Source organism: Falco cherrug, chromosome 10 (genome assembly GCF_023634085.1).
Source record: "Falco cherrug isolate bFalChe1 chromosome 10, bFalChe1.pri, whole genome shotgun sequence".
Lineage (NCBI taxonomy): Eukaryota > Metazoa > Chordata > Aves > Falconiformes > Falconidae > Falco > Falco cherrug.
Window position 1 is genome coordinate 4,765,146 of NC_073706.1, and position 21,817 is coordinate 4,786,962.

Consider the following 21,817-nt stretch of genomic DNA (forward strand, 5'->3'; position numbering starts at 1 on the left):
ATTCGGCAAAGCTGTCCACCACTGTGGTTCAGTGCTTCTTCTTGGGAAAGAAACTCGCCAGCCATTGCTGCAAACCTCCAGCACAGTGTCACGGTACCTGAAGTCGTGTTTTTCAACTGTAATGGCCTAACATGAAACTTCTAAGCTGTATATACAGAGACCCCGAATAGCAGGACTCAGTTCCTTCAACATGATTTTCAGAGTTTACACTTGGGTGTGATGTTTGAAAACCACGTTCTAAGACGGAGACCCAGCTGCCTTTGAAGCCCATGGGAGTTTCAGCCTCTCCTTGCACAGCAGAAGGGTTGGGCTCTTTGCTCTTTTGTCTAGTGCAATTTGTGAATAATTGCTATGATCCAAGTGACGGGCTGGATTTTCTACCTTGTTTCCAAACCGTGCTCCTTCTGAGACCAGACTCCTCTTCTGCCTTTCCCAAAACAAAATGCCAAGGGAGCATGGGTAGAGGAAATCCCTTCAAACTGAGTAAACAGCTCATGGGGGTAGGCCAGCAGGATTCATTCATGTTCATTCAGCCTAGGCTGGCTGGTTTGATTCCAGTTGGAGCACTCTCTTCATTACAGGCCCCCCGGGGAATGTTAATCTGTACAGTATAAACATTTATAAACATCTACTAAATCATTACACTTCAGCTGCCCCATAAACACTCCTGAATGCTTTCCTTAGGCAGCATTGGTTGGGTAATGTGTGGCTTTTTGGAATGAGTTTACGGGTGTTTGACACTGGTAGAAATATGGGGAGAGGGCACGGGAGGTTAAATAACATTGTTTAAGCTCCATGACTTGTTTAGGATATAGACAGAAGCTGTTTGTGAAGGATTAAAATGGGTCTTGCTGGTAGATGCTGAGGAAAATCCCAGGTTGTCGAGGGGCTAAGGCAGCCTTTCAGCTTTGTACACTGGATTTTAGTGATGCCATTGCCATGAACATCACAAAATGCACCTACCACTAGTCCACTTGACATTTCTGGACCCAGGCAATGCATCCTTATTCATCGATGACTGCAGCAGCAGCTGCTTCTGAAAGAACTGCCCCATGCAAGGAAATAATGTAGACATAACTTCTGAAAACTGAGCCATAAATAACATAACCCACAGAACTGTAATCAGCTGGACCACAGGTCCAGGGCTTGCTTGTATGCACTTACAGGACAGGTGAGCATGTATATCATGCTTATATATATACATATAGGCATGTATATCAACCAAAATAATTATGTTTATGAACCAAAATGAGCATATATATATATATCTGCATCTCTGAAGCGTAAGAACAGTTTTGAATGGACACCTAGCAAAGCAAACCTTGTGCTTTGTAAAGCTGAACTTCTCAGCTTTTGGATGTGATCTATCCCCTTGCTTGAAGGTGCTGGCATGAATGAATATTAACAGAACTGGGGTCATACTGACTCCATACCCAGCTGTAGAAGACATACATGAATTTAGAAGTACTAAGTAAAAAAACAACCAACCAACCAACCGTCGTGACTTGGTCTCAAATGAGTAAAGGATACTTCCCTCAATTGTTAACATTTTGATTGTTTGCAGGGGTTTTGAAAAGCTAGGAACTGATCGAGATGTTATTAATTACCACAAGGATTGCATGTGAGTAATATAACCTGAACAGAAGTTAAACGTGTTGTATGTGAAAAAGATGTGTTTACTGACAGCCTGATGAATAGATAACAGCTTGATTTCTAAAATGCATCTTAGGAAAAATCATTTAATTGGCTTAATTATATCGTATCCTACACTTGAGCAAATATGCTTGTGTACATAAATCTGTTTTACTAGTACGCAACACAGGTATGTGGCTGGACATTATGTCTCAGTCTTCAGAAGCTACTTTTCCATCTCCTCTTTCTTGTATTCATAGCACAGAGCCGCTGCCTTCCAGCTACAACCACACCTATTTGTGAAATGAGGGCAGAGAACACAGAAGATTTTCTCCGAAGTGGATCTGGATGACCGTGCAGGCAAGCCAGAAGGCAGAAATCCTCCCTGGCAGACACGGAGCCATGGCTGCAGCTCTCCTGGCTGGGCCTCCAGGCACCATCTTCAAATTAACAGCTGGAGTAAGAACTTGTGGATGGAACAGCTCCAAAATGCTTTGCAGAACCTCAAGACCATGGGGCCGTGGGCTGTGCCATCTCCAGACCATGGTCCCATCTGCCTGCCCTGCTTGGACACCAGTATCAGGCTAGAAGACCCATCCTGATGTGCCTTGGCCCTTGGTACCTTGCAAGAAAATGGGACGAAGAAAACTGGGTTTGCTACTTGTGTTTATCAAAACCTCCTAAAACATGAAATCAAAGCATACCCATCGCAGGCTAGAGACGACTTTACCCTATCTGTGCTTTCCAGCTTGCAAATCTCCCTCCCTCTGTTTGTGTGTGTGTATTTTTATATATATATATATATGTATATGTATAAAATCAGTAGTGGAGGGTGATTTTTCCACAGCTTTTCTGTGGCACGTAATGAGGTGGGCAATTTAAAATCTGTTCTGTACAGTCAAGGATCCAGCTCTCAAAAAGCGTTACACATTATTAGCTTCAATTGGTCTTTTAACATCCATCTTAAAGGGTCAATAAATGAGTTTGCCTAGAGGTAATCTAGTTGTTTTCATGTGTAGGGCTATGGTCACAGCTGGAGGGCACCGGCAGGGCCAGGCTGTCTGTCTGCCTGCGTAGACTTCAGTCTCTAGAGTCAGTGTTCTATTAATTTTACAGTACCTTAAATTCATATTGTAATTATGAGAAAGAAGCAGAGAGAGGGAGATATTTCCTTTTAATAGAAAATAGGTTTTAAAAAATCTGGAGCTTATTATGCCCCTAAATTCTAATTATGTTACGGCTGGACTTTTATCTCGGTACACTGCAAATAAATCCAGACTAAGGTGGCTTGGATGTATGTTTCCCAACCTGACAACAGGAAGCTATAGCCAGGGGAGAGAAGAGAGCAGAGCAAACGGTATGAATCTGAAAGAGTGTCATATTTTGAATTTTACGTTTTCATCTTTAAATATCTAGGCTGAAATTTGGTAACTTAATTCAAAAGCAAAAGTAAATTTAGTGGTCTCATACAAGCCCCTAGTGGACATCATTTATCCAGTTGACAAGATCACCATGTATTTTAACAGGATGAGGTCTTTGATTTGAAAGTAAAGCTTGGAATATCCTTAGTTAAGAGGACCGGGAGACAGGGAAATTTTTAAAAGTGAAGGGTGGTGTACATCATCCCACAGCTGTCTGGGATCAAATGTGTGGCAATACCAGCAGCTGCATAGGTGTGGGGAGCCCAAAGGTGCAAAAGTGATAGAATTTGCCTATTGACTTGCTGAGCGTTGGCTGAAATGCACTCAAAGCCTGAAACTGTGTTATGTTGCTATTTCAGCTCTGATTTGAAGTGTACGGTAAGGAAAACTCACATGACGTTGTTAATACAGACACTTTTCCATTTAGTTAAAAAACATTAACAAGAGAGGACTGCAAACATCACTTTCTGGGGTAAGTCTTCAGACATCAAGAACTCAAGATATTTTGTAAGTACAAGGCTGGTGTTTGACCCTTCCCTCCCCAGCGATCAGGACTTTCCCTTGCAGAGTCCCTGGGTGTTTACAGCCAACGTACAGACGTTTAAGACCACCAGTGTAATCTAGGCTCCATGAGAGGCATTTAATATTGGCTTGACATGATCTACTGCAGCCTTTGTTCATATTTCTTCATATCTCTGAGGGGTGGGATAGTGGTGGTGGTGATGGGGGAGGGAAGAGTGGAGAATTGAGACTGTAACTTTGATCAGAGCTTTGTGAGGGGGGCGGTCTGAAGCACTGTCCTTGCAAGGTTAAGAACAAGCACGTGGCTGATCCCCGTACGCTGCCCCGCGGCTCCCGAGCAGCCGGTGCCACACTCCCGGCTAGTGCCTCTCAGGGCTCCCCCGGGACCTGGCTCAGCTGAGCCTGCCTTCTGCCATCCACTTCAGTCCGTCTCTCTCCTTTCACAGAATCAACTGCTTCTGAAAAGAAACGTGTTCTGCAGCAGCCCAAGTGACCTTGATCAGCACGAGTCTCTCTCGCCCATTGGTGCGGGCACCGTTAATTTAGAGGAGGACTGAACGGCAGATGCTGACAGCGTGTGCCTGGCCCCGCTTCAGTGTGGGCGTGAGAAGGTGTTAGGTGTAAACCTCGTGCTCTCTTCTTCCAGCTGTGAGGAAGAGGAGGGGCTGTACCCCAGCAGCACTGATTTCAGGTCAGGGATGCAGCACCTTCTGCTCGCTCAGCATTCATTGGGAGCTGTAGCAGTGCGGTCGCAGCCTCCTGGGGGAACCGTGAGCCCTCTGCTCCCCTTCCTTTCCAGTCTTCTGTGTTTCCTTACACCAGCCTTGAGCGTACGTACTCTGCGCTTCCTTCCCTCCAGTCATTCCTATTCCTGATCCAGTGGGCCGGACCCTGAGTGATAGTTTTGGGCTGTGTCTGCACCGTGGCACACATGGCTGCGCCGCTCGTGGCTCTGCTGCCAAGGGGCACGCGTGCTTTGCTTCCAAGGAATGGGTTTGCAGGCAGGAATGTCTGTGGAGACAGAGCTTTTTCGGTAAATGTAAATACCAGAACATGCTCCCCGAAGGCACTTTAACAGTCCTGGGAGAACATCTGTGCCCATAAAGGCAATTCTCAAGTTGTTCCCATCTAATTAAGGAGCCAGAACATCAGCTTTTTATCCGGAGAAGACAGCTTCCATTTTGCCAGTCCTCCTTTCTCCTATCTTGCCTGCAAAGTGAAGGCTGGGAGCACCTTTTGCAAAAGTTATTGGCCAAATAATTTCAGATAGTAAATGGGCATATGGAAAATTAAAGATCATTCATGAACTACTAGAAGCTGGGGAAAGAGGAAAGGTCAGTTGAAAAGGGACATATCATTTTGTTCCTCCTTAGGAGATAGATAAATTGTATGTAGTTCTTAGGTTGACTTGATGCATAAAAACAAATCCTGCAGCCAGCTTTAGAGATAAGCACAGCTTTGGAGTTCCCTGGACAGTGTTTTCCAACACTAATGTGCAGTCCAGCCTAGTGAGTTCAAGCAAATGAGCAGATTTGGCTGTGGAAACAGTTTTGCTTCCTCTTTTCCTTGCAGCATAAGTTTGGTCAGGGGGAAAACTTTACTTTTGAAAGTTTAATGCTATTAGTGGGATTTTGGTAAGTTATTGTGTCTGTATCTCAGCCTTCAGCAAATATTAAGCAGTAAAACATGAGCATAAGACCTTGTCTAACTTCATCCCTGCTTTTTTATGCCAATGCTTTCAGAGGTAGCCAGAATTGAGTTCGGTATGATCATGTGAAAGAAACAAGTCTCTCAAAATTAGTCCCTTATAGACTAAACTTGTCCCTATCACAAAATCTGTGATGTGCTGAGCCCGATGTAGGTGGGATAGTTATTGCCGGGAAGGGAACAAATGCACAAACCTCTGGCTCTTGGAAAGCTCCTTTCTCATGGATGCAGTGGATATGTCGGCATGAGAGGGACAAGGGGAAGGGAGTGTGAGCAATGCTTTTGCCAAAGTATTACAGGTTCTTTAGCTTTTTCTGAAAGTGTCAGTTCAGAACCATTCCTTAACAAGAAATCAGTAAAGGATTTGATCCAAAGGCTACTTGTCAGTAGGAGTCTTGCTTATTGACTGTGCTGGGGTTTGGATTGGGCCCTAAATCCTACAGCTGTGCCTATTAATAATTAAGTAAAAAGAGCTGGCAAAGTTTTTCATCCACTGTAAACAAACATGTTTCCACTATGAAGTGCATTTAATGGAGTTTTGCAGCATTGGTCTCCCGGGCAAGCATATTAGTCTCTGTTTTCCCTCCTTGTCCTAATGGCCGCAGCCAGGAGGGGGGCTGGTCTGAACTGTGAAGGAGGCTGGTTTTTATCCACATTGAGTGGAGAGGCATAAATTGGCATTCCATATCATCATAAAAAAAATTCCCAGCAATTATTAAAAGATTCTTATCTCTTGCTCCCTACATGGATAATGAGATCCCTCTCTGCTGGACTGAGACAGCCTGTCTCTCAGCTCACTTAATGAAATGGACCCAAGTTTGCAAATTAGCATAGCCCTGACTCCAAACGTAACCTCTTGTTGTCCAGTTGTACATCAAGGCCCCTGGCTTATGTCTTTTCTTATTAACACCCCGTAATCATGTCAACCCTCTTTAGTTTTCATTTCCTGTTTCCTTTTACAAATTCACTTTTGAGTTTTGAGCACGTTGTTGGACGCCTTTGGATGAGCTGGGATTTTATTTTTGTCTCATTTTTAACGTTATTGAAGTATAAGTTTGTCTGTGGGTACTGCTGCAGTTCTAGGGAATCTGGTTTCTGTTTAGTACTTTTGCTGGTTGTTTGCCATATGATCTTAAAGCAACTCCTTTCAAACGGCTGTGCTCGTTTCCCTTCCATTTTTTTATTTTTTGTATTTTAGACTGTAAGATCTTGGGGCCAGAGATTTTGTCTTGCCATATATTTGGTCAGTGCCTTGCAGAGAGCAATTTTTGTTTCTGTGAGGGTGTCTGTGTAATAGATTATTAAAAAGGAACAGCGATATTGTACTCTAGCAAGCACAATATGCTAAAGGCTTTCTAAGAAGTCAAGACAGACAAACCCTTTGAAACTCTTTTTCCTTCTCTCTCCCTTGATGTGAAACTTCATTGTTGGACCTTTAGAGTAATAAATCAAAGTAGCTGAAAGAAGTGAATCATGATTTCTTTTGCCCATGTGCAGCTGACCCAATCTGTCTTTGATAAGGCAGTGCCCTTCCACTTTATCCACTACCCTACTAATTATTCTTCACTTTCATGAGCACTAAAATCCACTCACACATTAGAATAAAAAAAGAAACAGGGAAGTGATTAGTTGTATACAGATAAGAAGCAGCCCACAGTGTTAGCTGGGTAATAACATTTTTCTAAGATTTCTTTTTTTTTTTTTTTTTCTTTTTTTCCTCCCTGAAATTCATTTTCTCTCACTTACATACATTGCAGTAAAAAATACTTACGGTTTCTAACACAAAAGATAACTCTTCAATGCAAAGCTTTAGTGTATGTCTTTAAAAGATTTATTCCTTTATCAAGTATTAATTTAAGAAGGGGTGCCTTGTAGGTAAGGCAATGACATCAGTGGTAGGCTACAGGGCAGCAGATTTATTAATTTAATAGGTTTATCCATTTTACAGCTAGGATAATCATATTTCACTAAACTGGTACACAGGGAGGCCTCAGCCCATCTGACAGCTTTATTCTTGTGTAAGTTAACAAGCACATTTTGTACTCATGACCTTGTGAATTGTAAAAGTGTGAGGAGCTAGAGAGGAATGACAGACCAAATCCAAGAAACGTGTTAGCATTTCAGTTTTCCTGAGTGAGATTTATAAAGGCAGCTGGGAGAAATCTCAGCTGCAAAGATAACTTAAACATTTGTTAATTTCTTGGGTTTAAGAAAATATGCAGAATTAAAAAAAATAAAATAAAATAACGGAATGTTAACTTGTAAAGTATGGATATAATTTGTTTATCAAAGACGCCAGTTTAACAGTAGAATTTCTCCCCTGGCAATAGAGGAGTTGTTCTTGATCTGGGACAACTAGAGCAGCATTGGGCTGGTTTTGTCTAAGGTGAATGTGTTTAAACATACCCATGTTTGCTCCTTGCGACACCCTGTGCTTGCTGTGGCCACTAAGTCCCCTCTAGAAGTGTTTAAAATTCTTGAAACTGGCTGAGAAATAATGAGATTAAGTGAAGAATGAAGCTAGGCTTTTAAAAATGCCTAATTAAAGCCATTTTATGGTTAAAACCCTCACGTATACTTGTGTCATTTTAAAGCATTTCTTGTTTACTCGATGGGAAAGCAAGCAAGCATGCACTCCTTTAGGGTTTTCTTTTTTCCTACTGAAATCTTTGGGAGAAAAGGAAAATATTTGCCTGTTTGCGTAAAAGCTCACACTTAAAGCTGGACTTTTTAAAAAAGCCATGTTTCAGTTTCTTGTTGAAAAGATGACATATTCAGGAAGAAGATACTTCCTATGCCAAAAAGCCATTCAACTGAAAACTAACTTCTCTTCAGAAAATGTAACATAAAAGTAGGGGTTAATCCTACTCTGTCCTTTTAATGAAAACAAAAGCCGAGCTACTTACACTCTACTAACTACAAGCTCTTCAAACAAAAGAGTAAATACCTCGGACCTCACCAGAAAATGGTACATTTGGCAACGCTGAAAGAACTGAGAGAATTGTACACCTCGGGGATTTGTTTTCATTTAGATTCAAGCTCCTTCATGCCATTCTTGACACGTAAAAAGGAGTATTATCTGCAACTCAGAATTAGGCCACGAAGATGGGAATTTCAAACACTTGGATATTGGTCGAACATGACAGGCCAGTACGGAGATACAACGCGCTGGGAGTTTCACTTCCCTCTATATTCCTCGTTTCGGGCACATCCCGTTTGACAGCAGCCGAGGGCTGTTTAGCTCCTCACAGGCGTCCAGACCTGTCGGTCCGTCTGGAAGGCCAAGGGGAACAAACACTTGCTCTGCCAGGCTCGATGCTGAGCATGTGCCTGAAGTGACACGCTGGGGCGTGCGAGCGAGGGGTGCCCGTGCCGGCCAGTGCCCGCAGGGTGACAAAGTCCCTTGCACAGGTTCGATGAGCTGCACCTCCTCCTCCAGCCACTTGCACTTTCTGGTTTGTAGAGGGCAATAGTTATTGTTGGGGTTTAAAATGTGGTATAACGATATTTATGTTTGCAGGAGGAATCAGTTAAATAAATAAATAATGTTCCAATTTGAACTGCTCTATTGGCAACAATGTTTCAAGGTTCCCCTAAAGTACACAAACAAGTGCCCTGCTGGCAGTGCAGGGCTTGCCTGAGCTGCCTGGAAAAGCAGACACTGTGGGAACGTCCTGCTCGGTCCTTCCCGGGTCCGTATGGCCTGACGTCCTTGTGTCACCCCACGGACTGTGTTCCCTGCAGGTCTGGCAGGACTCTGAGAGATGGTCCTTGGCTTGGCGGAGGCTGGTTTCTTCAGGATCCTGTGCATTCCTTGTTTTCCAGGGCTGGGAGGCTGAGCGTTGGGGTAACGCTTCCGAAGTGCTGTCATGTAACCGAAAATCCCATTCCATTTTCTACCGTATGAGGAACACAAAGAAGGCGGCCAGTTGCATCAGAGGGTGCCATAACCCATCTTACCATAAAAACAGCAAAAAGCTACTCCTGTCAGGTGTGATAGCGTAGTCCCGTCGGGTTTTGAGGCTGTGACCGTTCCCTTTCCTCTTTCTCAAAAGGGGGGAACCTTGTTCCCAGGAACACGCTCAATCACAGGGATGTTTTATAGTTGGCTGTGGATGTGTTACTGGTTGGGGATCCTAATTATTATCAATTTGTAGATTGCCTTGAATGTCTTATTAAGATTCCTGTGGAATGATTGATCATAATCAAAAAATTAATCACCAATCAGCCCTGGCAATTAACATTAGCAAGTCTATTTGCATATATCTGATAATTTATGCCGCTGCTGGAAGAGGGGACTTTTGTTGAATATTATTGATTAGGGGAGAAGAGCCAGATGCTTCTACCATTGGGACATTAGGCTTTATTAGATAGGGCTAGTAATGTGTAAGAAATTGAAGGGCATTCCTGCAGACTGCTGTAACGTGTGCATCTTCAAGTGTCTAGAAGGAATTTCTTAAATGCATACACTGAAATCTCTTAAATATTGAAAAGTGGGATATCCTGCTTTAAAGAAGCTTTGACTTTTGGCTCTTATTTATTGCAGATGCTTTAAATATCTAAAATGTTTGATAATATCAGCCTAGATTGTGAGATTTACATTACAAGAAATTACTTAAAAGATAAAATTATTTACTGTTATAAATAAAGGATTTACAGGCTTGCGATTAATTTGACTAATTGTACTATTTAAACTATGAGAATTGAATAAATAAAGTCCTAGAAGGTTGACAATAGTCTACACTTTTCAGTCAGTGGATTTTGGTTAATTAATTTATAAATTTTTTTTTGTCTTTTTAAATAGATATTTTTATTAATGCACTCATAAAGACTGGTTTATTATCCATATCATCAACACTGATTTTGTCTTCAAATTGTCTTGAAATTGCTTATAGGGTAGCACATCTGCTTAAAATGTTACGAGCCTGGTCACATTTTCTGATATTTATAATCTTTTTTGCACCATAGCCTTTGGTTTTGCTTCATTACCCTTCAGCATCTCGCGTATCTGGTGCTGTAACTGCAGCTACGTGAAAAGGCACAGTCTGCTATCATAAATTCAGATTTGGCTCTCATTTATAGCTGCTTAAAGATTAAGAAGAAATTAATTTAAGCCAATACACAAAGTGGTAACAGTTTATCCTCTAGCTGTTGCGGTCCTATAAATGAGAGCAGAACAAAATATATTTCCTCTAAACAGAGATGGTCAACATTTTAAGTGACACAATTGTATTGAAAACAAAGGAGAACAAAACCAGGACTTCTCTCTAGTTTCTGATTTAAAAAGTAGGAGCATTCAAAAGATGTTTTCATTTTAAAGACTTGCATTCTTTTGATCAATTTTAATTTTCAGTTGTAGTTTTATTACAAGCTGGAAAACTTTGTAGTTCATATAGGGTTTTAAAAGAACCTCTTGTGTGGAATCTCTAAAACTCTTGTGATGTTCTTAAAACGAAAAAGTTCCCTCTTTAAAATACATGAGTGAATCATGGAAAACTCTATTCTGAACATAGCTAGGTTGGTTTATTCTCTGATGTGAGCTCTGTGCTTATCTCAGTCTTTTTTGAACAAAGATTTTTTTATCTGCCTGTACACACTAATCTCTTTTGCAAGCTTTAAAAGCTTGTGTCTTTAATGTCATTAATATATTTCTCTGGGTCTTTTGACTTCTTTTCCCTCCCCTTAATGAATTCTGCTGTTGATTTGAAATGGGAACAGAATCACATCCCAGCTCTGATACAACAATCAGACCCCAATTCCAACACAATAACAGTATTAAAGAAGTCTGAAATGTTATTTCTTTTTTTTTGTTGAGAATTAAGTAATCTGAAAAAAGACTGTCAACAATTCCCAACTATATGCTGTTTGAGATTTTGGATTAACCAGTTATAACATCTGGGGTTTTGCTGAAGTTAGTTGGTAACCATGAGATCTTGTCACTGCAAAGTTCAGAGGTTAATTGAAATCAGAGAGGCGTATCCCATTCAATTGTCCCGTTAATTACGCCCAGCTCCCTCCTCCACCCTCCCATAAACATTGGCCGCTGACCACTCTGGGCCAGCCCAGGGAGAAAGTCACTGAAGCCCATAAAAAATGCCTGGAATAGGAGAAAGGGGTATGTGCGTGCAAAGAGGGAGTCAGTGACATCCCAATACATCATCCCCCAGCTGTAATGTTACCAGTTTTCGCTGAAAGCTGGTAATGCTTCGAGATTTATGGCAGGTGTCCTTTGCTGAGTGCATAGCTTTGGTTGGGAAAACTGGGGAGGCATTGGTTGGGATCCTGCAGGACTGGTAAGGATTTCTGGCGGTGGTTTGCAGGGATGGTCATGATGGTGCAGGAGTTCAGGCTGCATTGGACGAGCAATATATTATGGTTAAAATATATAAATTTCTGTTCTTCTTTCACCAAACTGATATGAACAGTAGAATTGTGCTGGTAATTATTAATTATCAGATGTTTATTGCAATGACAACTTTCTGCAGGGTTTCTGCAGTCAGCAGTTATGCACTATTTACTTTACATTAACCAGACAAGCACAGAAGATTTCAGAACTGAAGGAAGATTAAAATATTAACATAGAACTTCTAAACCTGTCCTGCCCTTGGTGGTGGGGGAGTCTCCATTGCCTTCAGTGGGAGCTGGCTTGGATAAGGAGAAAAAGAAGTCTTCCCACTTGGGTGAGTTTTGAAGTTTTGAGCTTAAGGATGGAAAATAGGTTTGGGACATGACTTAAAGCTAGGTGGCTATGGGTCTTAAAAACTGGGATATTCAGAAAATGAATCTAAAAATCTCAACTCACATGTTTGTCCAAATTTACCTGATTTAAAACCTAATCTTAATGAATATTAAGCATAGGCCTGCAGGATTCCCTCCTCCCTTTTCTTCTCGCATCCTTCTTCCAACAAAATCCTGGCTCTCCCGGGCATTCCAGCCAGCCAGGAGAAAAGATACTGATCCTTGACCAGTTTCTGCCATTGTGTATCTGCATGATTGTCGGTGCCGTGTCCCCTGGGAAATGCAGCCTGGAGTCAGGACCCTGCTGCCATGTGCTGCACAAACCTGAGAAAAAAACACCCCTTGCCTTGAAGATTTCCTGATTTTAAACCTCTGTTGTCTTTAGTATAGGTTCAAGTGACTGTTCTCAATACTACACCCACCTGTGGGCAAAAACTAAGAGTGTTACAGCCTCAAATGAGGTCCTTGTTCTAATCGCAAGAAAGTATATCAATCACCCAAATGATTCTGATGAATAATTCTCCAATATCCTTTTATTCATCCCCCAGAAATGACAATGTAGCAGTGCTAGTAGAATTTTTTTCTGTGAACATGTTAAAATGAAAATGAAAAAGCTTTGTATCTTCTTTCAGAAAGGCAAAAGCAACACCCAAACTGTTGAAATCTTGTTAATGAGAACTGAAAAGTTTTTTGATGTTCACAGCTCTTACTAGTTTTCAAAAAACAAACAAAAGAGTCCTAAAAATTCACTTCTCATTTCTATAGCCAACAGCAGCATTTTCTGTTTGTTTGTTTAACTAAAATAAACTAGCAGTTACTTGGTTCTACTTTGTTCTAACTCAAAATTATTATTTTTATATGTGATTTTACTTTTGTTGAGCAGCTAAAAATGATCATTTCTATTCCATATATACTTAGAGCTAATACTTCATAACAGCTTCTCCTGTGATGGGGTGACAACATATATATACACTATACACACAAGCAAAAGGGGTTTTGTATGTAATTTATGTGCCCAAGCCATATACTGAGCCCATACGCTACCAAGGAGGAGAAGCTAAATCAATCGAGAGTGATTTCCAGTGAACAGCCATATCACATCTACCACCCATTTGCTCTTGGCTGGCTGAGAAATGAAGCAATTTAAACCTATTGGGTCATGCTGAAATGAGGGCCAAAATCTTATCAATGTGTCGCACACAACTGAGCCTCATTTTGTCCTCATTTCCAGAGCCCCATGGGCTGCAGCGGTTGCCCGTAGTCCAGCGGTGTCTGTGACATGGCACATTGGCTTCCTGGCTGCTGCGCCGCTGCCAGCGGGGGGGTTGGGGGGGGAACAACTTTTGGGGATGAATGGGGAGACCCTAGATTTGAACTTTTTTGATCTGCAGAAAAGTATAGAGGAAAATGCAATTAGTCTTCAGTTAGAATGCAGATAGGAAGATAAGCTCGAGAAATCCAAATTTACTGTGGTATACGAGATGGAAAAATAAATGTTTTCTGTTCACTTGCTTAACATTTCATACAATCTTGGAAACATTCCACTGCCTGACCCTCGTGTTTTTGGGTTATTTCCACATCTCTCTTAAAGCTGAACCCTCCTCAAATGGACCAAGCAGCTAGTTTCTTAGTTAAAATAATAATAATAAAGTGTAAGAGCACCCTGAGCACCCTGAACATCCCACAGCTCGCTCTTGGTGCAGAAGGGAGCACCTGGAAAGGCTCAGACACTGGCCCAAGCTCACAGGCACAAGTAATGCACGGCATGTGGTTGCTGTTGGGTTTTCCCATTTCTTGCTGCTTCATATTAAACATGAAATTCCATATGGACCTTTTAATGGTTGCTTGGAAATTGGATGTCTGTCACCCCAGAGGGACGTATTGGCATTCTGCACCTGATTGCATTTCTCCCTTCTCCCCCACAGGACGAGTCAAAGGTTATGGTTCAGAGGAGAGGGAGTTTGTCGACAGCAGGTTCTCCTCAAGCTGAGAGGAGGCTTTTTCTCTTTAATAGCGTGGGTAGGTTCTGCATGGATGTAAATACTTGTTGGAGTTTGCGTATGTGATTGAGGAATCTGATCCAAAATAAACCAACACGAACAAGAAAGTGGAAGCTGCTCCCGAAAGAAGTTGTTCTCATCCAGAACGTTGGCAAAAAGTGTAGAGCAAAGCAAACAGAAATAAAGAAGCAGTTCAGAGCTAGGCATAAATTTCCATCCATGACTCTTTTGTTTTCTACACCTGCTTAAGGGAGGGAAAAAGGGGCTTTTCTTAACTGTAACACTTCTGAATACCTTTTTGAAATCTTCAGAAATTGAAATATTTTCAGTGTGTCTTGCAATTTTGTTCTCTCCAGCATGATGTGACCACAGTGCTATTCCCCCACTGGGCAGCAAGGCACAGCAGTGACTTACCCGCACAATCTGCAGCGGAGCCAGCTCACGCCTGTCAGAGTCCACGTAGTGCTGCTTCGCCCCATCCTTGTCCAAGTTCCTGAGCCAGTATCTCTGCACCACATTTTGCTCTTCATACACACGAGTTGTCCTAAGGTAAGCCCACCCCAGCCTCCCCAGCGTGGTGCTCTGGACCCTGTTGCATTAATTACAGGTTTGTTAGTGGTTTGTGGCTTAGCAATGCTACTTCCCCCATTTCAGGTCAGGGAATTCAAGCAGAAGAGGTCAAGGTCCAGAACCCCTGGATGTAGTTCTCCTAAGGGGCTTTGGCCGGGTCATACGGGATGGTTCACAGAAAAAATCTCATACCTGAGTCTTCTAAAACACCCCGCAGCACCCTGCGGTGCTTGGCCTCTCAGTGCCTGCAGTGGTATTTACACAGAAGGAGTGGATAGGACACCAAGTGGCAACATCTACTGTTGAATCTAAGCTGCTAAAGTATGACTCTGGAAGTTACTTCAGTAAGTCTACTCTCTTATATTTAGTTAGGGAGACAGAAATCTTTCCTTGGATCTGGGTGATGCTGTGTGAAATAATAATGAAATCATTATCAGCACCATTTCTAATTTCAGGTACTTAGAAATCATGAGTCAGGTTTTCCAAATCTTAGGAATAATGAAATAGGTTTTTACAAAGTGTATTTCAGGATATGACTTGTTTCTGTTTTCTCAACTTTTTGGGTGCCATTGGTTCACTTGTAAAGTTTCAACAGAAATAGATGGTTTCTAAACTTGCTTTTAAAAATGACACTCGGCTTCTGACATATTCCAGTGTTCTAGATCTGGGCTTTAACAGCAAGACCAAACATTTCTGGTAAATTTATATGTGCTAATAAATGCAAACTCCTTGCCAAATTCATAGCCCCCACAATATGCAAGGAGCATCAGAAGTGAAAAGTAAATTAAATCTGTAACTGTTTCCTAGTTCTGTACTAGAGGTTACACGAACTTAAAGCAAATGTAGATTATAGCCAAATTCTGTTACATGGGTTTCATTCAAAGTATCTTTGCTGCTGTAAGCTAGCCAGTAATGTCTACTCTAGCCATCAGACATGTTCCGTAAAAATTCATGAGAGTTAAGAAATAATTACCATAATAATATTTTTTATTTGTCTCCTGCATTTCTATAGGCTTTACCATTTTTCCCTCATTCTTACTCTGAAATTGTCATACTTTATTTTTAATACCATTTCTTTGAATTGGTATTAAAATCTAAAACTTTAAAAAATGAAAGTTGAGATCCATAACAATCACCTAATGGATGAGGCCAAGGCTGTAATGAAAGCATTCGTCATCTTGAGACCTGTGATATATTCACTAGAATTAATAAAATAGCTGGAATTGGCAACACAGGAGAGGTTGCCTTGTAATCAAGGTGCTCTGGCTGGATGTGATTTTACTGTAAAACTGCTGTTGGGTTCCCAAGGTCTTTAAAACCTGTACCCGATTTGGTGGACTCTACATAGCTTTCCTTTTAAAATGTGCTCTTTAATAATGCATTTGCATGTAATGCACCCAGTCCAGCTCAAGCCTGGTATTATTAATGCATGGACACAGTCCTTATGTTGTCACTTGGCCAGAGCGTTCCCCTGTAACCACACTGTCCTGCACCCTGTGACGTTTGTGTCCTACTCTCCAGCACATGTATGCAGGCAGGGTTCAATCCTCAGTGCAGGCACATTGCTCTAGCTCTGTGGTTGGCAAAAATAAGCTTCACTTCAGCTCTAGTTCTAAAACTTTCCAGATACTCAAGACTTAGCTGCTTTTTGGGTGTATGAGCTTCATGGAGTTTGGTGGAGTTTGCAGGAGCTTGCCTGCTCTGAGGATCCATGCCAGTGTTTTTAGGAAGTTTTTTTTAAAAAAATGTGTATTCCAATTGTTAACCATAATTGAGATAATATTGCAGAAATCTGTGTCGCTTATTGACCTGACAGAGTGTAAACAGCTTTTTGGAAGCCTCCCAATATGAAATATCCCAGCCCCTGTATTGTTCTTATACACAAAGTGCAGGAGAAAATAAGCAATAAAACACCAGATGGGTTTCCTTTGAAACATAATTGCTAGCCAGGTGCAGACCCCACTTTTCACAGTCAAAAGTTTCCATCATTTTGATAAGATTCTTTTAAGTTATAGTATCAGCATCTCCTGACCTGAACTATCGGTCAGTTCACCACACATCTGGCACGGATGAGAAAAGCGAGGGGTTCAGCTCTCGGTCCTCTTGGCCACGGGCTGCTTTTCCTGAGAATGGTAACGGAGATGCCAACTGGTGCCCACCCTGGCTGTGACATTCTGCAGGGGGGACACCTGGCCGAGGGAGCTGTACTGAAACCCATCTGGTCTTTGCAGGCAGCCAAGCAAGAACATTTTTTCCCCCCTCCTCTTTTCCTTGCAAGGAAGCAGAGCAATAAAATAATAATAATAATAATAATAATAAAAAAAGGCATAACCCGTCTCCCCTCCCATTCTGACATGCTGAGTGCCAAAATTCAGATCAAATCTTTAAGGCATCGTGAAAAGGCAGTGAAAACAGGGGTTTATTATAAAGGCAGGGCTGTGAACTTTGGAACATATCCCGCGCTCCCGGATGCACCTCTTCACACTGGACACAGCTGCTGGAGGCTTCCAGGGACCGTGGGTGGTGGGTGAGGAAAGGGGAAGAGGTAGTTTAGCTATGCACAATATTTCCCATAAGAAATAAAGCAATAGAGTCTCACCTCACTGCCTGTTTTTCCACATATATTGAGATGGGAATGTATTTATATAACCCTATTAAAAGGGAACACTCAGTAGCAAACTCGGTCTTTAAATAGCTACTGTTCTGCATACTCCAGTCTCCAAACTCCCCAGTTTCAACTCACACCCACTTACATTCTTTTGACATATTCCTCAGGTTTTTTGTGACTTTGGGGTCAAATCCAAAACTTATTGAAAGCAGTGGAAAGACACTCGGTGAATTCAGTGGAATTTGGATAATACTCTTAGAGCTCAGATACCATGGTGATAAATGCAATAAATTACATAGACAAAAGTTGCCCATTTTGGGCTAGCTCCACTTCTACAGAAACAAATTAAACTGTTGCTATTGACTGCCACAGGAATCATTTCTGCCCCTTCCCTTGCGGCATTTAAGCAGCTCCCAAAACTTTTTACAAATAAGGGGAATATCTTTATCTCCCATTTTCAGGTTAATAAACTGAGGCACAGAGCCACAATTAAACCTGCTAGTCAGGCAATGCAAAGGAGCTAGAATTCGACCCAGATACCAGTTCCCGGACCACCCAGTGGAAAAAAAGTGTCTGTTAGCTGCTAGCAGACTCAGCCGGTGCTACCAGGTCCTACTGATGCCAACAGGAGAGGAGGGCAACCAACATCCTCCTGTGAAACACTGAGTGTTAATAACCTGAGCAGCCCTTAGGAAGCAGTTTGTTTTTACCACCAAGATGCATTATTTCACACACCCCCCCCCCCCCCATCAGCGTTCATATTTTCCTTTTGACTCCTGTTATTTTGGTTCCATTTAGCAAATACATTCTTGGGGTTTTTTTTCCCCTGTGTCCCTCCAGCCACCTTAGTTTGCCTTTTTTTTTTCCTTCTTTCCCTTAAAAACTTTTTTCCTCATTCAGTGCACTAAGTGGATTTATGACCCATTTAGGCAGCTTACAGTGGCATTGCTTTAACAGTTCAGAGGCAGAAGGGCCATAAAAAGATTTACAGTTACAGCAAAGAGTCGGTTGCATGGAAGTTCGAGATCCAAATTAGACAAAGGGAGCGGAGCTGTGTGAGTGGCCAGTAAAAGAAGCTTGGAAACAAAAACAAACGAAACTGCTGTTAGAGAAGGAGGTTGGGGTGGGGGCAGAGGAGGAGGAGGAAAAGTTGCCCGTTAACTTCATGTTACTATTGCAACAGGTCTGTTAATTCTCTTATATAAAGCCCCTTTTCCTCCTTTTTTTCCTCTCCCTATGTTGTTGTTGGACAGATTTCCTTTGCAAACACAAATCTCAAACCCGAGAGCAGCAACTTCACACAGTAGTTGAGATTCCAAGGCAGATATTCCCAGGATGTTGGCAGTTGTTTTTTGCTGCTGCTGGTGGGATTCCAGGATACAAACCCCAGAGAATAAAACCAGGTGACTGAAGGAATGGGACCGGTCAGAGTAGAGGACTTCAGGTTGCACTGTGTGAGGATAATCCGGCATTTAAAAGAAGCTAGACACTGAGAAATAGATTTTTATCCTCTCCCTCACTAGATTTTTCCTGCTGACTTCAAAAGAAACAAGACCAGGCTTGACCAAATCCATAACAAGCTGAGGCAAAAGGGAGATTTGCCACTGACATTAAAGGAACATGCCTGGGCACAGAGCGACTATAGCTGGGGGCTGCAGAAGGTTGGGGGTTACAGGAGGTTGGGGGCTGCACTCCCGTGAGGCTCAGGCTGCACACTGTTCTCTCAGAGCTGTGGACAGAAACCACTTGGCAAAGCCACATGTCCTCTGCGGGCAGCCTGGGAAGGTGCCACCTTTGCAACTACAGGTGCGGCCGGCTGGTGGGGGGCAGCTGCCTCTGTCCCACCGGCGGGTGACGGGCTGTGCCACGGCACTGCACCTCCCTGCCGGGGGACCTGAGCTCAACAGCTCAGGGAAGGAGCCACGGTAATGCAGCAACAGGGCTTGCGACTGGTTGGAGTACGAGTAAAGCAAGCACAGGATGGCCTGCACTTACCCACAGAGATATGTGCTGAGTGCAACACGGGAATGGCTCCAATGAGCCTGTGCTGGGCTGTTTACACTGCTTTGCTGGGCTTTTATTGTAGCTCTGTAAGTATATAATGTGGAAACAATCATAAATAAGCTATATACAGGAAAAGAACAGTACTTCCCAGATTTAATGTAAATGCCCAGGGTTTTTTGATAGTTGAAAAAGCATGCTACGCTTTTGTTTTCCTTCTCATTGCTGTTGTATTTATTCTGCTGCTCCCATTGCTAACCAGCTTCCTGTTCAAAACATCGCCTTTGGTTTCACACAGATACGGCACTTCATTTCCTGAAGTCTGTCACACAGCGATGCTATCCAAATGCCTTCTGGGCACCACACAATCAATACCTGCATTTCAGAAGTGGGTGATGTGTCTATTAATTGCCTTATTCTTATTTTCTGTTGGCTATCGTTACATTGTTCAAGGTAGCAGCAGCACGGGAGTTTTTATTTCCTAATTTCTTGTGTATTTTTTTTTGTGGGCTTCACCGGTGAAGTTCTTGACATCACTGGGTCCCTTGGACCTTGTTTCCTTGGTGTCTTGGCTATCCTTTGCTTGCTACGTGCTCATGGATCTCCAGTGAAATTAGTGTTACTGGTAGTGTAGAGGACACTGGGATCCTCTGGATGAAAAAGCACTCCATAAATCCTTGCTCTTTGCTCCCACACGTTCTCACACGGATGTTAACATTCAGGTTTCAGGGTATATATAAGAGGAAAAGAGCAATCGCAGTGCTTTTCCTACATCCCCTTTAGATCTAGTTCTTCCTCCTTCAGAAGAAAAATCTCTTAATATAAAGAGAGGTAATATTTTAAAAAGGTTTGGCTGCTGTTTGGCTTTCAAGGGGAACAAGCAGCCAGCCTCAGAAAGAGAGGGGCTAAGGTCTAAACGAGAAACTAAATATCACTCAGGCCCCTATTAAAATTTAAAAGCTAATTGACAATAGCCAGACAGACGTCTCTTACCCCTTCTCCCTCCTCCTCCCTGTGGCAATCCGCATGTACAGTGTCCCCTTGCCAGCCTTGGGCACGTGCAGCGTGTGGTGCTGGGTTCCCTTCATGCACGTCCGTGGTGCTGTGCTCTGCAGCTCTGCCCTGCTCGCTGCCCTGCCAGCTGGCTCCCTCTCTAATCGATGCTTCGTGTGGTGCTGTACAAACCTCAAGTGACCAGTCATTTCAGACATTGATGGATTTCTGTGGCTCCCACTGGAGATTTTCAAGAGGACACTGAACTGTTACCAGTTCTGCTGTGTCAGGGCTGTTCCCGGCTCCTTCCTCTTGCTATCCCCCCTCCAGCGCTCACTCTCGCTTCTCTCATTCCTCTCTTTTTCAGTGAGAAGGGCCTTGAACTTCTGGTAGAGACTTGACATATGAGAGAAAGCACTGAAAAGGAGAAAGGACTATATTTTATGAGCGATGGTTAAAATGTATTCTTGAAATACTATTATATTTTTATTTTTTTTTTTAGAATTGAATATAGTCGTGTGGACAATACAGCAATTTCCATGAAAAATTCTTAGAGTGGTAAAAGGCTTCACTTTTTTGGGAGGAAAAAAAGATCAAAAATGAATAGTCTTTTTACAGACTTATCAGGTCTGTACTTCCACTTCATTTTCCCTCTCGTTCCCTCCTTTTCTTCTTTGCCTTTTTCTGTGATATTTATACAAGAAATACATAGTTTTTTTAAACCCAGGAAACCTGCAACTTTTAGACTTTATTATGATTCTATTAGTTTTAAAACCAAATCAGTGTTCTCAGTTTGAATCAAGTTGACAAAAAGATGGAAAACATTTTGGAAATATGATGAAAAAATTCCTTCTAGTCTTTAGAGAAATGAGTATGCATTTCCTAGGGAGGGAGGTACAGCAACCTTCTTCTTTCTCTTTCTATGAAGAAAATAGGATTTCAAAAGTTGAGTTTTGCTGGTCATCAGTGTCACAGGTCAATACAGTCAGGCTGAAACGCCAGGTCTGAGATCATTAGAAGAGGCTGTGTCAATTTTTCCGTTGTTGGAATTGTTTTACCTTCTTCCCCCTTCTCTTTTACCTTCCTCTTAGCACCTCCTCCAGCACTGAAAACAGACCGTACCCTGTTGCAAAAGACTCGGTCGCCATCCCATCGCTCTCCTGTGTCCCCAGCTGGGGCGTGGAGGTGCCATCATCCCCTCCTGCCCAGGCAACACATGGACACAGGGCATGTGCCATGCCCGCAGCCAGGCTTGGGCTGCCTGAGCGAGCTGCAGATCACAAATGACTTTCACTTAAACTAGGAGGCCCCCACATCCCCTGTAAGCTGGTTTTGACTGTGTCTTCCAGTGTGTAATGTGCTCCGTAAACAAATAACCTGTGTTTTTTTAACTGGGTCATTATGAGTTTAGTTGTACTTCAGGCACGGGACGTGGGGAGGAAGTGGTGGGACCAGGAGCAGAAGGGGAGACAGTGGCAGCCTCAGACCCGGAGGACTGCAAGGAAACAAAATATGGACGGCTGCCAGAACAAATGCAGGGGCTTTTGGGAAACCGTTCTGAGGCCTCATGAAAAAGCGAGAGAAAAAAAAGAGGTTAAGGAAGGCGCAAATAATGTCAGACCTCC

General features: G+C 42.5%; 2 long non-coding RNA genes across 2 annotated transcripts in view; one reads left to right on the forward strand and one right to left on the reverse strand.

The window, feature by feature from the left end:
* Window positions 1–6,695, forward strand: part of LOC129736996 (uncharacterized) — a 63,313-nt gene extending 56,618 nt beyond the window's left edge. The window contains exon 9 of the long non-coding RNA XR_008734289.1: window positions 1,893–6,695. This is a non-coding gene — a long non-coding RNA (uncharacterized LOC129736996). The remainder of the gene's footprint in view (window positions 1–1,892) is intronic.
* A 143-nt stretch (window positions 6,696–6,838) lies between these two features.
* Window positions 6,839–14,474, reverse strand: LOC129736997 (uncharacterized). The gene is made up of 2 exons (XR_008734290.1): window positions 14,435–14,474; window positions 6,839–9,178 (listed from the first exon to the last, which is right to left on the reverse strand). It is a non-coding gene; the product is annotated as an uncharacterized LOC129736997 (long non-coding RNA).
* Window positions 14,475–21,817: the final 7,343 nt, after the last annotated feature.